Here is a 16,376-nt window from a genome sequence, read left to right as displayed (position 1 = left end):
AAGGAAGAAGAGACAGTAGGAAGTGTGTGCTTGCAACACCTGCAACTTAAGAATCAGAAGAGATTGTGGGATGAGGGAGAAGTGAAAGGAGAGAAGGAAGATTAGGTATGCAGATGCTATCATCATCACAACCAATAGCTACAGCCTCAGCAATGCTCCTTCCCATTTCCTCTTCCAGCGCTGTCTCCTCCGGGAGTTGGGGGTTAAACATGCAGTTGCATTTATCCTCCTTCATTTCTAGCCTACTGCCTCCTGTTATGTGCTGCCTTCCACAGCAAGAAAGTGGGAAGCATGTCAGCACGTTTTGGCTATATGGCTGCCATAGTTGGATAGCTGCCAGTGTGGGTGAACTGTGACTTGTGGGTGTGAGGCCAGCAACAGTGCCAAGTGTGCGAAGGTAGGGGAAAGCTTATGAATTTTACACCACTGTGTAATAGAGATTGTTGGTAGGTGGGTGATGGGGGTGTAGCAATTTGAGCAGTGGATTTTTCTGATCATGTTGCTCGAATGTGTGATTTATTTCTCAGCTATGAGTATCACAATCAGCAACACCACAGCTGCAGCTCAACTGGATCTCAGTAATATGCATTGTTCCAACAAAGCTTAACATGCCAGATCACTTGCCTGACTGTAGACATGATGTGTGTTAGGATATCTTTCATTAGTTTATTTATTAATGCTTCGACAATACTTAACTATGTTAATTTTTCATTGGTTGCCAAAAAAACTCAGCTGAAGCAATAAAGCTTTAAAAGGAATTCGGTGCACCACTGTTTTGATAATGGAATTGGTGGGGATACATTATTCTCTTTATACGTCATGTTTTTATGCTAGCTGTGAGTGTTACATTAGATATCAATGCCCAGGACATTCAATGTAGTGGATGTAGATGACCATTTTATGGATATCCTATGTATAAAACAAAACAAAAGTGACTATTTACTTGTAAACAGAATCAGGTAACATTGAAAGAAGAACTGCAACTGGCCCCAGTGAATAAGGTTTATTAAAAAAGAAGAAATGAGTTGGAAGATAGTAAAAGTAACATCACTATTCAAGAAAGGGAAGAGGATTCAGGAAAGGAGCATGTTGAAAGTAGCAAGGGAAATTTCAAAGCTCTGGAGCAGAGCAGCATTTTGGATTAAAAAAAATAAGCAGAGTCGTCAGGAAGAGACAGAGAGTAACAAAGGCAAAAGGGCATTCGTGGCTCGAGTAACATCAGGGAAAATTAGAAAAGTGCTCAATGCATGAAACATTCACAACAAATTAGATGAATTAATAGCACGGATAGAAATTAATAGGATTGATCTAAAGGCCATTATGGAGACATGGTTGCAAAATGACCAAATTGGGATTAAGTGTTCCAGGATACTTAGCTTTTAGAAGCGATAGGTAAATGAGAAAAAAGAGGTTGAGTGGCCCTGATAAAGATAGAAGAGAAAAAGGATCTAAGCTTAGAAAAACAAAAAGTAGAGTAAGGTTGGATGGAGCTATGAAACATTGGTGGGAGTTGTTTATGGGCTCTCTAACATGAGTTGTAGTATATGGTAGAATATAAATCAGGAAATTAGAGGCACTTGTAATAAGAGTAATAGAGTAATCATGGGAGACTTTAATCTTCATACAATGGGGCAAACAAAATGTGTTATCATAATGTGGAGGGTGAGTTCCCCACCATTTTCACATGGGAGAGGAATGGGAGCGGATTCTAAATAGCACATCCATGCTTCACAGAGGCAACTGCACACGTTAAAGTGTAGCTGCCTCAGTCAGATCTGATTTTCAATAGTAGGATGTCCAAAACATCACTTGTGCGCTTTAGACCTGGTAGGGAAAAAAAAAAATCAGTACTTATTATTTTACTCTGTTGACAAAAGCCTGAGGGTTAGCATCATAGGATTAGTATTGCATGACTGATTTTACAACTTGTCATGTTGGGGTGCCCATCAGTTCACAGTTTGATTGACAGTTCAAAGTTCATTTAAAGTCTTTGAAGTGGGGCAAAGAATACAAATGCTTGTTTTTTATAAGGGAGTTAAATGTAATGAATGGGTTTTTAATCAATGAGTGTTTTTTTTTTAAATAATCAATTCATCAATAGACACTTAAAGAACTTTATTTAAACTCAGCATTGGTCCTGAGGTCTGCTCATGGAGGATACTGGGTGAGTTGGCATGGGGACTATAAAAGGGCTATGGGGATGAGTGGGCGGGGGGGGGCATGGGTTGGTATGGAGGCTATGAGGAGCCATGGGGAATGGGTAGGGGGCATACAATGGCATGGGTTAGCATGGATGGGGCGTGGGGAGTTTGGGGGGGGGTGCGGGGTGGTGGAAGGCTTTTTTTGTTTTATTCTTCTTTTCCATAGCTTTGACAGAGTGCCGGAGCACCAAGGCCAAACTTTCTTCCCAGCCTGCCTTCCACCTGGCAACCTCCAAACTCTTCCCTGGGGTGGCAGCCACAACTGCCATTTTCATTTGCCCTGCCACCCCCCATCACCAGCCCCCCACCCTCCCCCCTGCGCCCTGATGCTGTCCGCCCTATCAGGAGCAAAAGTTCCAGGACCAGGGTTTTAAAAGAGGTAGTTGCAGAGATAGTGGATGCATTGGTTTTGACCTTCCAGAATTTCTTAGATTCTAGAACACTTCCCAAGGGTTGGAAGATAGAAAAGATAACTCGGTCACTTAAGAAAGGAGGAAGAAAGAAAACAGGGAAGTATAAGCCAATTTACAAAATATTAATAGCAGGCAAAATGCTAGAATCTATTATTTGGAATGTGGTAACACAGCACTTACATGCAACCACAGAAGGTGAAACACCTGCCCCTTTACTTCCCCCCTCCTCACCGTCCAGAGGCCCAAACACTCCTTTCAAGTGAAGCAGCATTTCACTTGCGCTACCCTCAATTTAGTCTACTGCATTCGCTGCTCCCAATGCGGTTTCCTCTACATTGGAGAGACCAAACACAGACTGGGTGACCGCTTTGCGGAACACATTCAGTCTGTCCGCAAGCATGACCCAGACCTCCCTGTCGCTTGCCATTTCAACACTCCACCCTGCTCTCATGCCCACATGTCCATCCTTGGCCTGCTGCAATGTTCCAGTGAAGCTCAACGCAAACTGGAGGAACAGCACCTCATCTCCCCACTAGGCACTTTACAGTCTTCCGGACTTAGTATTGAGTTCAACAATTTCATATCATGAACTCTCTCCTCCATCCCCACCCCCTTTATGATCCCCCTTTTTCCAATAATTTATAATTTTTTTACAACTATTTTTTTCTTTTCCCTCCTATTTTTAAATTTATTTCGATCTATTGTTTCATCTCCACCTTTTAGCCCATTTTGATCCCTTCACCCCACCCGCACTAGGGCCATCTGCCATTAGCTTGCTTCCCTTAATGTCCCCATTAGCACATCCTTTAGATAATATCACCACCGTCAACACCCCTTTGTCCTTTTGTCTATGACATCTTTGGCTGTCTCTTCTTGGCCTCCACCTATCACTGGCCCCTTATCGAGCTCTCCTGTCCCACCCCCCTCTACCAGCTTATATTTCATCTCATTTCTATATGTCCTAGTTCTGATGAAGGGTCATACGGACTCAAAACGTCAACTGTATCCCTCTCCGCAGATGACCATAAGACCATAAGACATAGGAGCAGAAATTAGGCCATTCGGCCCATGGAGTCTCTGTCAGACCAGCTGAGTTTTTCCAGGTATTTTTGTTTTTGACTTACAAGATCCTCAATGATTAAGCAGAGTCAAAACAAATTTCTAAAAGGTAAATTGTATTTGACAGATCTGTTCACTTCTAAAGGATATAACATGTAAAATGTATAAGAGGGAACCAGCGGAAGTAGTGTATTTGGGTATTCAAAAAGCATTTGGTAAGGTGCAACGTATGATTTTATTACATAAAATTAGGAATCATAGGTTTGGGGTCACATACTAGCATAGATTGTTTTCTGCCCATTAACAATTCTCAGAGACAAAGAATAAATGGGACATTTTTGGGTTGTAGCTCGTGGTGCACTACAGGAATCTACACTTGGGCCTCAGCTATTTTTCATCTATAATAATAACTTAGGGGACTAAGTGTAACATATCCAAAAAATACAAAGTCTGGTGGAAAGGTAAGCCACGAGGAGGTTGCAAAGACATTGCAGAGGAGCACTGATAGGTTGGGTTAGTGGGTAAGAATGTGGCAGATGGAACACAATATGGTGAAGTGTAAAGTTATCTACTTTGGTATGGAAAAAAGCAGAATATTTTTTAAATGGTGAGAGGCTGGGAAATGTATACATTCAGAGGGGACAGGATAACCTTGTACCTGAATCCCTGAAAGTTAACATGAAGGTACAGCTAACAATGAGGAAGTCAAATGGCATGTTAGTTTTTTGTTGCAAAAGGATTAGCATATAAGAGTAAAGAGACCTTACGACAATTGTACTGGCCATTCGTGTGGCTAAACCTGGCATACTGTGCGCAGTTTTGGTCCCCTTACCTAAGCAAGTTCATATTTACCCTAGGGGGAATGCAATTAAGATTCAATGGTTCCTTGGATGAGGGGATTGCCCACTGAAGAGAAATTGAGCATACTAGGCCTAAAATTCCTTGGAACTTAGAAGAATGAGGTGATCACATTGAAACATGTAAAATCATTGAGGGGGTTTGATAAGATAGGTGCTGACAACACCTGGAACATGGGCTCACAGGCTCCAGATGAGGTGTCCGCTATTTAGAACCGAGGTAAAAATAAATTTATTTTCTCCAAAAGGGTTTTATTTTCAAAACAGAGGCCATTAGATTTTTGGGTACTAAGAGAAATAAGTGACATAAGGAAAGGTGGAGTTAAGGAAGAAGATCAGACACAATATTGTTGAATGAAAGAGCAGGCTCGAAAGGCCATGAAAGATTGAGCCTATACTCTTGGGTGTTTGGAAGAATGGGAGGTGATTCCATTGAAACATATACTATTCCGAGGGGGCTTTCAGGGTAGATGCGGAGAGGCTTCTTCCTCTGTCTGGAGAGCTTAGAGTTAGGAGCCAGGGTCACAGGATAAAGAGTTGGCCATTTAGAAATAAAATGAGGAGAAATGTCTTTACTCAAAAGGCATTTGAATCTTTGGAATTCTCTATGCTGGAAGGCTGTGGATGCTCAGTTGTTGTGTATATTTAATGCTGAGATCGATAGAATTTTAGACTGAACAACAATAATGACAACAACTTATATTTATATAAAGCCTTTAATTTAATGCAACCTCCCAAGGCTCTTGACAGGAGCATTATAAAACAAAGTATGACAGTGAGACACCGAAGGAGGTATTAGGTCAGATGACCAAAAGTTTGATCAAAGAGGGAGGTTTTAAGGAATGAATGGATGACTCTAAGGGAATCAAGCAATTATGGGGATCCTTAAGGGGACGTGGTGGTGTCATGATATTGACACTGAACTAAGAATCCAGAGACCCAGGATAATGTTAGACCATGGCAGATGGTGAAATTTGAATTCAAATTTAAAAAAATCTCCTTGAATCCGCTGTCCGATTGTCATTAAAAACCCATCTGGTTAACTAATGTCCTTTAGGGAAATAAATCTGCCATCCTTACCTGGTCTGGCCTACATATGACTCCAGACCCTCAGCAGTGTGGTTGGCTCTTGAAAGCCTTCCGAAATGGCCCAGCAAGCCACTCAGTTGTATCAAACTTCCATGGAACCTAAAAGGAATGAAACTGGATGGACCACCTGGCATGACCTAGGCACTGGAAACGACAATGACAATCTCAGCCCTGTCGACTCTGAAAAGTCCTCCTTACTAACATCTGGGGGCTAGTGCCAAAATTGGGAGAGCTGTCTCACAGACTAGTCAAGCAACATCCTGACATAGTCATCCTCACGGAGTCATACCTTATTGGTCATGCCTCAGACACCACCATCACCATCCCTGGATATGTCCTGTCCCACTGGCAGGTGGAGAGGGAACCAACAAAAAGGAAATACTTGACTTCATCCTCACCAACCTGCCTACCGAAGATGCAACTGTCGATGACAAAATCAGTAGGAGTGAGCACCAGACAGTCCTTGTGGAGACAAAGTCCTGTCTTCACATTGACGATTCCATCGTGTTGTGTGGCACTACCACCATACTAAATGGGATAGAGTTTGAGAAAATCAAGACTGGACATCCATGCTTTGGGCCATCAGCAGCAGCAGATAATTCTCCACTCTACCATTACCACCAAGCCAGGGAATCAGCCCTGGTTCAATGAAGAGTGCAGGAGGGCATGCAGGAGCAGCACCAGCCATACCTAAAAATAAGGTGTCAACCTGGTGAAGCTACAACACAGGACTACTTGCATACCAAACAGCATAAGCAGAAAGTGATAGACGGGGCTAAGCGATTCCACAACCAACGAATCAGATCTAAGCTCTGCAGTCCTGCCACATCCAGTCGTAAATAGTGGCGAGTGTTTAAACAGCCTACTAGAGGAGGAGGCACCACAAATATCCCCATCCTCAATGATGAGGGAGCCCAACACATCAGTGCAAAAGATAAGGCTGAAGCATTTGCAACAATCTTCAGCCAGAGTGCCGAGTGGATGATCCATCTCAGCCTCCTCTGGAGGTCCCCAGCATCACAGATGCCAGTCTTCAGCCAATTCGATTCACTCCATGTGATATCAAGAAATGGCTGGAGGCACTGGATATTGCAAAGGCTATGGGCCCTGACAACATTCTGGCAATAGTATTGAAGACTTGCGCTCCAGAACTTGCTGCGCCCCTAGCCAAGCTGTTCCAAAACAGCTACAACACCGGCATCTACCCAGCAATATGGAAAATTGCCCAGGCATGCCCTGTACATAAAAAGCAGGACAAATCCAACCTGGCTAATTACTGCCCCATTAGTTTCTTGTGATCATCAGTGAAGTGATAGAAGGGATCATCAACAGTGCTATTAAATGGCACTTGCTTAACAATAACCTGCTCACTGATGCTCAGTTTGGGTTCCGCCAGGGTCAATTAGCCCCTGACCTCATTACAGCCTTGGTTCAAACATGGGCCAAAGAGCTGAACTCCAGAGGTGAGGTGGAAGTGACTGTCCTTGACATTAAGGCAGCTTTTGACCGAGTGTGGGATCAAGGAGCCCAAGCAAAACTGGGGTCAATGGCAATCAGAAAACTCTCTGCTGGTTGGAGTCATACCTAGCACAAAGGAAGATGTTTGTGGTTGTTGGAGGTCAATCGTCTCAGTTCCAGGACATCATGCAGGAGTTCCTCAGGGTAGGGTCCTAGGCCCCACCATCTTCAGCTGCTTTATCAATTACCTTCCTTCCATCATAATGTCAGAAGTGAGGATGTTCACTGATAATAGCATAATGTTCAGCACCATTCACGACTCCTCAGATACTGAAGCAGTCCATGTCTAAATGCAGCAAGACCAGGACAATATCCAGGCTTGGGCTGACAAGTAACATTCACGCCACACTAGTGCCAGGCAATGACCATCTCCAACAAGAGAGAATCTAATCATCACCCCTTGACATTAAATGGCATCACCATGGCTGAATCTCCAACCATCAACATCCTGAGGGTTACCTGTGACCAGAAATTGAACTAGACTAGCCACTTGCTACAAGAGCAGGTCAGAGGCTAGGAATTCTGTGGCATGTAACTCACCTCCTGACTCCCCAAAACCTGTCCACCATCTACAAGGCACAGGTCAGGAATGCGATGGAATACTCTTCACTTGCTGGATGAGTGCAGCTCCAACATCACTCAAGAAGCTCAACATCATCCAGGATAAAGCATGCCGCTTGATTGGCACCCCGTCCACAAACATTCACTCCCTCCACCACTGAAACACAGTGACAGCGATGTGTACCATTTACAAGATGCACTGCAGGAACTTAACAAGCCTCCTTAGACAACACCTTCCAAGCCCACAACCACTACCATCTAGAAGAACAAGGGCAGCAGACGATAGGAACCCCACCACCTGGAAGTTCCCCTCCAAGCCACTAACTATCCTGACTTAGAAATCTATCGCCGTTCCTTCACTGTCGCTGGGTTAAAATCCTGGAACTCCCTTCCTAACAGCACTGTGGTGTACCTATACCACATGGACTGCAGCAGTTCAAGAAGGCAGCTCATCACCACCTTCTCAAGGGCAATTAGGGATGGGCAATAAGTGCTGGCCCAGCCAGCGATGCTCACATCCCATGAACAACTTTTTAAAAAGTAGGAACAAGGATTTGAGGTTGATAATCAGCCATGATCCTATTAAATGCAGGAACAAGCTCAAGGGACTGTATGCATATTTCTGCTCCTATTCCTTATGCTTTTATGTTCTTCTCTTTTGAAAGCTTGGAGCTGGTGAAGTAATTGTTGGCATACAATTAAATGCTGATGAATTATCTTTCAGTTTTCTCTCCTCTTTCCTGATTCATGATGGGATAGAGTTCCACAGGACCAGACATGCCTCGGTCTTTGAAGGTGGCAGGACTTATTGCGAGAGTGGTTAGGAAAGCATGTGGGATCTTGGGCTTCATAAATAGAGGCATTGAGTACAAAGGCAGGGATATTATGCTGAACCTTAATCAAGCTCTGGTTAGGCCCCTAGTTCTGATCACCACACTTTAGGGAGGATGTGAGGGTCCTTGAGAGGGTGCAAAAGAAATTTAGCAGAATGGTCCCAGGGATGAGGGATTTTAACTCCAAGGTTAGGTTAGAGAAGCTGGGGTTGCTCTCCTTGGAGCAAGGGAGATTGAGGGGTGGTTTGAAAGAGATGTACAAGATTATGATAGGTTTAGATAAGGTAGACAAGGAAAAACTGTTCCCAGTGGCTGATCGCACATGGACTCGGGTTTAAGCTTTTGATTTGAGCTTTTGGCAATGAGATGCAGAGGAATGCAAGGAGGAAGTTTTTGTAGTGAGTGGTAATAACCTGGAACTCACTGCCCATGAGGGTAGTGGAGGAGGAAACAATTAATGATTTCAAAAGGAAATGGGATGGACACCTGAAGGAAATAAACCTGCAGGATTTTGGGGATGGAGCAGGGGAATGATTGGATTGCTTCTTGGAGAGCTGGCATAGACTTAATGGGCAGAATGGCCACCTTCAGTGTTGAAAATGACATGATGATTCTATGACTATTTTTCATTTATGAATTTGGACTTTGAAGGCTGGATTTTGCTCCAGAGCAGTCTTGATGCCAGAGGAGGGTTGGAGTAGGGCTCCTGCCTGTACTTTTTTTAAAATTCATTCATGGGATGTGGGCTTCTCTGGCCAGGCCAGCATTTATTGCCCATCCCTAGTTGCCCTTGAGAAGGTGGTGGTGAGCTGCCTTCTTGAACTGCTGCAGTCCATGTGCTGTATGCAGCCCACAGTGCTATTAGGAAAGGAGTTCCAGGATTCTGACCCAGTGATAGCGAAGGAACAGCAATATATTTCCAAGTCAGGATGGTGAGTGACTTGGAGGGGAACTTCCAGGTGGTGGTGTTCCCATCTATCTGCTGCCCTTGTCCTTCCAGGTGATAATGGTCGTGGGTTTGGGAGGTGCTGTCTTAAGAGCTTTGGTGAATTCCTGCGACGCACTTTGTAGATGGTACACACTGCTGCTACTGTGCGTTGGTGGTGGAGTGAGTGAATGTTTGTGGATATGGTGCCAGTCAAGTTGACTGCTTTGTCCTGGACAGTGTCCAGCTTCTTCAGTGTGGTAGGAGCTGTATTCATCCAGGCAAGTGGGGATTATTCCATCATATTTCTGACTTGTGCCTTGCAGATGGTGGACAGGCTTTGGGGAGTCAGGAAGTGAGTTACTCGTCACAGGATTCCTAGCCTCTGACCTGCTCTTGCAGCCACATATTTATATGGCTAGTCCAGTTCAGTTTCTGATCAATGGTAACCCCCAGGGTGTTGATAGTGGGGGATTCAGTGATGGTAATGCCATTGAACATCAAGGAGCGATGGTTGGATTCTCTCTTGTTGGAGATGGTCATTGCCTGTGTGGTGCGACCCAAGCCTGGATATTGTCCAGGTCTTGCTGCATTTGGACATGGACTGCCTCAGTATCTGAGGAGTCGCGAATGGTGCTGAACATTGTGTAATCATTAGCGAACATCCCCACTTCTGAACTTATGATGGGAGGAAGGTCATTGGTAAAGCAGCTGAAGATGGTTGGGACTAGAACACTACCCTGAGGAACTCCTGTGGTGATGTCCTGGAGCTGAGATGGCTGACCTCCAACAACCACAGCCATCTTCCTTTGTGCCTGGTATGACTCCAACCAGCAGAGAGTTTTCCCCCTGATTCCCATTGACTCCAGTTTTGCTCGGGCTCCCCGATGCCACACTCGGTCAAATGCTGCCTGGATGTCAAGAACAGTCACTCTCACCTCACCTCGGGAGTTCAGCTCTGTTGTCCATGTTTGAATCAAGGCTGTAACGAAGCTCTGGCGGGGCATCAGTGAGCAGGTTATTGCTAAGCAAGTGCCGTTTGATAACACTGTTGATGACCCCTTCCATTACTTTATGGATGATCGAGAGTAGACAGATGGGGCGGTAATTGGCTGGGTTGGATTTGCCTTGCTCTTTGTGTACAGGACATACCTGTGCAATTTTCTACATAGCCGGGTAGATGCCAGTTTTGTAGTTGTACCGGAATAGCTTGGCTATGAGCGCGGCAAGTTCTAGAGCACAAGTCTTCAGTACTATTGCCGGAATATTGTCAGGGCCCATAGCCTTTGCAGTATCCAGAGCCTTCAACTGTTTCTTGATATCAGGTGGAGTGAATTGAATTGGCTGAAGACTGACATCTGTGGTGCTTGGGGCCTCCAGAGGAAGCCGAGATGGATCATCCACTCAGCACTTCCGGCTGAAGATTGTTGCGAATTTTGTATTGATGTGCTGGGCTCCCCCATCATTGAGGATGGGGATATTTGCAGAGGCAACTCCTCCAGTGAGTTGTTTAATTGTCCAACACCATTCACGACTGGATGTGGCAGGACTGCAGGTCTTAGATCTGAACTGTTGGTTGTGGGATCGCTTAGCTCTGTCTATCACTTGCTGCTTATGCTGTTTGGCACACAAGTAGTCCTGTTTTATAGCTTCACCAGGTTGACACTTCATTTTTAAGTATGTCTAGTGCTGCTCCTGGCATGCCCTCCTGCACTCTTCATTAAACCAGGGTCGATCCCCTGGCTTGATGGTAATGGTAGACCGGGGGATATCCTGGGCCATGAGGTTACAGATTGTGTTCGAGTTCAATTCTGCTGCTGCTGATGGCCCACAGCACCTCACGGATGCCCAGTCTTGAGTTGCTAGATCTGTTCGAAATCTATCCCATTTAGCATGGTGGTAGTGCCACACAACACGTTGGAGGGTATCGTCAATGTGAAGACATAACTTCATCTCCACAACGACTGTGTGGTGGTCACTCCTACTGATAATGTCATGGGCAGATGCATCTGCAGCAGGCGGGTTGGTGAGGATGAGGTCAAGTGTGTTTTTCCCTCACCACCTGCCACAGACCCAGTCTAGCAGCTGTGCCATTTGGACTCGACCAGCTCAGTCAGTAGCGGTGCTACTGAGCCACTCTTGGTGATGGACATTAAAGTCCCCCACCCAGAGTACATTCTGTGCCCTTGCCACCCTCAGTGCTTCCTCCAAGTGTCTTCAATAGAGGAGTACTGATTCATCAGCTGAGGGAAGGCGGTAAAAGGTAATCAGCAGGAGGTTTCCTTGCCCATGTTTGACTTGACCTGATGCCATGAGATTTCATGGGCTCCGGAATCAATGTTGAGGGCTCCCAGGGCTATATACCACTGTGCCGCCACCTCAGCTGGGTCTTTCCAGCCAGGATGGTGGAGTCTGGGACATTATCTGTAAGCTATGATTCTGTGAGGATGACTATGTCAGGCTGTTGACAGCTCTCCCAATTTTAGCACTGGTCCCCAGATGTTAGTAAGGAGGACTTTGCAGGGTCGACAGGGCTGTGAATGCCATTGTCATTGTTATAGGTCGATGCTGGGTGGTCATCCGGTTTCATTCTTTTTTTTGTGAGTGGCTTGCTTGGCCATTTAAGAGTCAATCACATTGCTGTGTGTCTGGACTCACATATAAGATTTCATAGTCACAATGATAGATTTCCTTCCTTAAAGGGCATTAGTAAACCAGATGTTTTTACAACAATGGTTTCGTGGTCATCATTGGACTTTTAATTCCAGATTTTTATTGAATTCAAATTCCACCATCTGCCATGGTAGGGATTCAAACCCAGGTCCCCAGAGCATTACCCTGGGTCTCTGGGTTGTTAGTCCAGCAACAATACCACTACGCCATCGCCTCCCCTCGATGCTGTCATAACACAGCCAAGACACCGACCCATTTCCTGTGTTGGTGTTCATTAATAATGCAGAGAAGCTTCCAGTTGCATTACTGGTCCTTTTGACAAGGGACAAGAGGTGGTCTGTAGCGAGGTACCCACTGCAATGGCGGAAAGAGAGGAACTTCCCTGAAAGGGACAGAAGTGTCTCAAAGATCTACTGTAAAAATTTATTTTAGGTTTGCAATGAACTAAGGCTGACACAAAGCCAATGACTGGAGGTAGAAATGAAAGATAGGTTCCCACAACATGGCACTGTTCCACCAATAAGGCCTTCAGGGCTGCACTTGCATCTACCACCATCCAGATCTTGAAGGTTCCTGTAGTTAGTGGTACTTTAGCCAATGAAATCAGGCAGTTTTCCAGATTCCTGTCCATCATCCCCTACCATCATTAACAAGGGACCGGCCAACCGATTCCCCTGCTGAGTTAGAGGAAGAAAGATACATGGTGGTGCTGGCAGGGGCAGAAAGTAACATTAGGTCTTTGTTTTACAACCAATGACTTTAGCTATCAACACATTATTTTTCTGTGAGCAACATCACAGATAAGTCTAACACCATCCTTACTTGTCATTCACATGCATGCAACTTAAAAAATGCTTGATACGTTACATGGTACTGAAGATCTGTCTGAATTTTTCACTGCTTAGCTGGGGATACTTAGGTCAGTTGTATCATGCTCATGGCTATCTACAGTGAGATGAGCTGACTGCACAAAATCAAGGACTCAACTTGGAATTTGCATGGTTTCTATGCCTCTTTTGGCTCAGTGGCACTTGACAACATAGGAAGCTTAGTCCCCATTACGTTGTAAAAATCTTCTCTTCGATGTCAATACAATAGTCAACAGCCAGCATCAAGGCTTTATGTATTTATTCTCCTGCCTTTGAACCTGTCTCCTACAGAGTGGAATTGTTTGAAACTCTATCCTTGGTGCAGAAATTCAAACTGAGAGTTAGTTATCACTTGCAGGATTATTCAAGCATGCTGTACCCTGTGGGAGATCAGTCAAAAACAGCGTTCCTCAGATGATGTTTTAAACTATGAGAATAAAGCTTAAAATGAAATTGTCTCCATGCTTCTGTCATTCAAATAAAGCTAGCAGATCTCCCATGGGATTTCTCACAATGCTCTTTTATTACAATAGAAGTGTTGTTCAATCTAAATGTACTAACCGGTTGTTAAAATCCTCTGCTTAAACTGGTCCATTTGCTTCACGGCAGGGAGAATTTTATGGGCTCCCGGCATTGGGTTTGCAGGTGGGGTAGGGGGTCTGGGGGCAGTGGGGGAAGAACTGTAAAATTTCCCAGGTGGCCTACCCACTGCCCTCCTAGCCACTCCCGACCTGTCTGAATTTTATGGTGTGGGGGGATGGTGGGCAAGTCCTAAGGTGGCCCACCAGCCCCTGCCCCAATTGAGGCACTTAAAGTGGGCAATACTAAAGAGCTGCTTCTGTCCGCCATCAAATTTGGGAGGTGGTAAGGGATGGTTGAGGGAGGGGGGTTGCTGTGTGGGAGGGGATACCCAACTGGTTAGCCTGCTTGCGTCTTGGGAAAGGGGTTGGGGTCCTCCATCACTTGAGCCGTTTCCCAATCAGGCTCTCCCCAACCCCCAAGGTCTTCCCCCCCCCACCCCGAGTGCTCCCTCCCCTCCTTTGCTTCTTCATCAAGACACCAAACCCCCATCTCCGCACACCCACCAGGGCAGCCACTCCCATCCCATCCCTGCTGTGACCCATCAGGTACTTATCTCCATCTTGGTTCCAGCACTAGCCCCAACATTGGCACTGATAACTTTCTTAAAAAAAAGGAATTCTCACAACACCTGCAGAAAGAAAACTGATGGACAAGATTTCACTTTTTAAACTTTTACTATAACAAACCAACACAATTCAAACATTAATTAACAGGTGAAGGATATTTCAAATGAAAAGGTAAATTTCACATTAAGTAACCGATGCATAAAGATATGCCTCACTTAGTTACATGCACTTGCATTACTTCCTGCATTAGTGTGACAGCACATGCAATCTCACAGTCTTCCCAACCTGTTCTTCATTATGTACATTCTCTCACTTGCCATTGAATCGATTTGGCCCTTGATTCATTCACCAGTGATCATATTTCATCCAAAGGCACTGGACATGGTTAACACCGACAAGGCACACAACTGCCAACTCTCTCTCACTCGGGCCACAACAATCTTGATGGTGTAACTATCCAGAGTTCCCAAAAAACTAACTCACCCGGTTCACAGTCTGGTTCTCTTTTATAAACATTTAGCTTGCTCACACATTGCCTTACCAAGAGTGCCTGAAGTTACATTTTCTTTTTACTGTCAAGCTAAAAAACTAATCTATTTGTAGAGGGCTCAGCTTGCTCCCCTGACACGAATTCTGTGTTCTGAACTGTCTCCTACAAGATGAGCTGGAATCCAACACCACTGCAATTAGCTTTATATTTACATTTTGCTTCAAATTTTATTCCAATAGCAACCTTGTGTCACATAGACATTTCTTGTATTGTAATGATACCATAGCCAGGAAACCAATTACCTCCTCTTTCAGAATACTCCTCAGTTTCACTTTGGTCTTAAAGTGGATATCACACAAAAAGAAAATACAAGCTTTTCCCAAAGCACATGGGTCATATTCTAGACATTTACAAATGGCACAAAACTTGAAAATATTGAGATCTGTGAGGAGGATAGTGATAGACTTTCAGAGAACATAGGCTGGTAGAACAAGTGGACACGTGGCAGATGAAATTTAATACTGATAGGTGTGGAGTAATATGTTTTGGTAGGAAGAATGAGGAGAGGCAATGGAAGCTAAAGAGTACGATTCTAAAGGGTATAATTCCGAAGGGGTGCAGGAATAGAGAGGCCTAGAAATATATGTGCAAAAGTTATTGAAGATGGCGGGGCAGGTTGATAAAGTGGTTAAAAAGGCATACATGATCCTGGGCTTTATAGTTAGAGGCATAGGGTACAAAAGAAGGAAGTTATGATGAACCTTTATAAAACACTGGTTCATCCTCAACAGGACTTTTCTGGGCACCGCACTTTAAGAAGGATGTGATCACTTTAGAGAGGGTGCAGAAAGATTTATTAAAATGATTCCCGGGATGAGGGACTTCAGTTACGAGGATGGATTGGAGAAGCTGTGGTTGTTTTTCTTATAGAAGACGGGTTTGAGAGGAGATTTGATAGAGATGTCCTAAATTATGAGGGGCCTGGACTGAGTTGATAGGGAGGAACTATTCCCTCTGGCAGAAGAATTGAGAACCATAGAGCACAGATATAAAATGATTGGCAAAAGAACCAAAAACAACATAAGGGAACTTTAGCTTTAAACACTAAGTGCTTAGGATCTGGAATATAATGGAAACAGATTCAATTTTGGCTTTCAAAAAGAGAATTGGATAAGCACCTGAAGGTAAAAATGCAAGGTTACAGGGAAAGGGCAGAGGAGTGGGACTAGCTGAGGCACTCTTGCAGAGAGCTAGTTCAGACATGAAGGGCTGAATGGTCTCCTTCTGTGTTGTAACCATTCTATGATTCTATGAGCACAAAAATCGATTTACTGTCCTGTTCCTACTGGGAACTGGCAGACGGTCAATTGAACTTCAGCATGGAAATGTCAGAAAGAAACAGAGTGTCTAATGAATACATACAAATTGTAGTTCCATGATATCATTGAAATGCTATTTTAACTGATCTAGATGGAATATTGCCCAACGTCAAATTGTTTTGTAAAAGCTTGTGGGATTGTCCTCAGAAACTGACTGACCAGAGTTGCTACAATCATTTAAAGACGAACTTATTTGAACCCACAGGAATATAGAGGTAGTTGTGCTGCAGAGATTATGGGATTTCCACAGCATTAGTAAACTATCACATGAAGATTTAAATTTTTTTTTTTACCTTTACTTACTTTCACGAAGTATCAGCAACAGCTTCAGGAACCAGACTGAGCAGTATCTGGGTCTTTT

The 16,376-nt window shown here is 44.3% G+C and overlaps 1 protein-coding gene across 1 annotated transcript in view; it reads left to right on the top strand.

Moving 5' to 3' along the window:
- tgfbi (transforming growth factor, beta-induced) overlaps positions 1 to 16,376 on the top strand; it is a 465,360-nt gene that overhangs the window by 398,474 nt on the left and 50,510 nt on the right. The gene's annotated exons all lie outside the window — the stretch shown is intronic.

The sequence above is a fragment of the Cetorhinus maximus genome, chromosome 10 (assembly GCF_964194155.1).
Source record: "Cetorhinus maximus chromosome 10, sCetMax3.hap1.1, whole genome shotgun sequence".
In the NCBI taxonomy this organism is placed as follows: Eukaryota; Metazoa; Chordata; class Chondrichthyes; order Lamniformes; family Cetorhinidae; genus Cetorhinus; species Cetorhinus maximus.
Note: the sequence above shows the minus strand (reverse complement) of the source record. Positions and strands in the feature narration are given on the sequence as shown.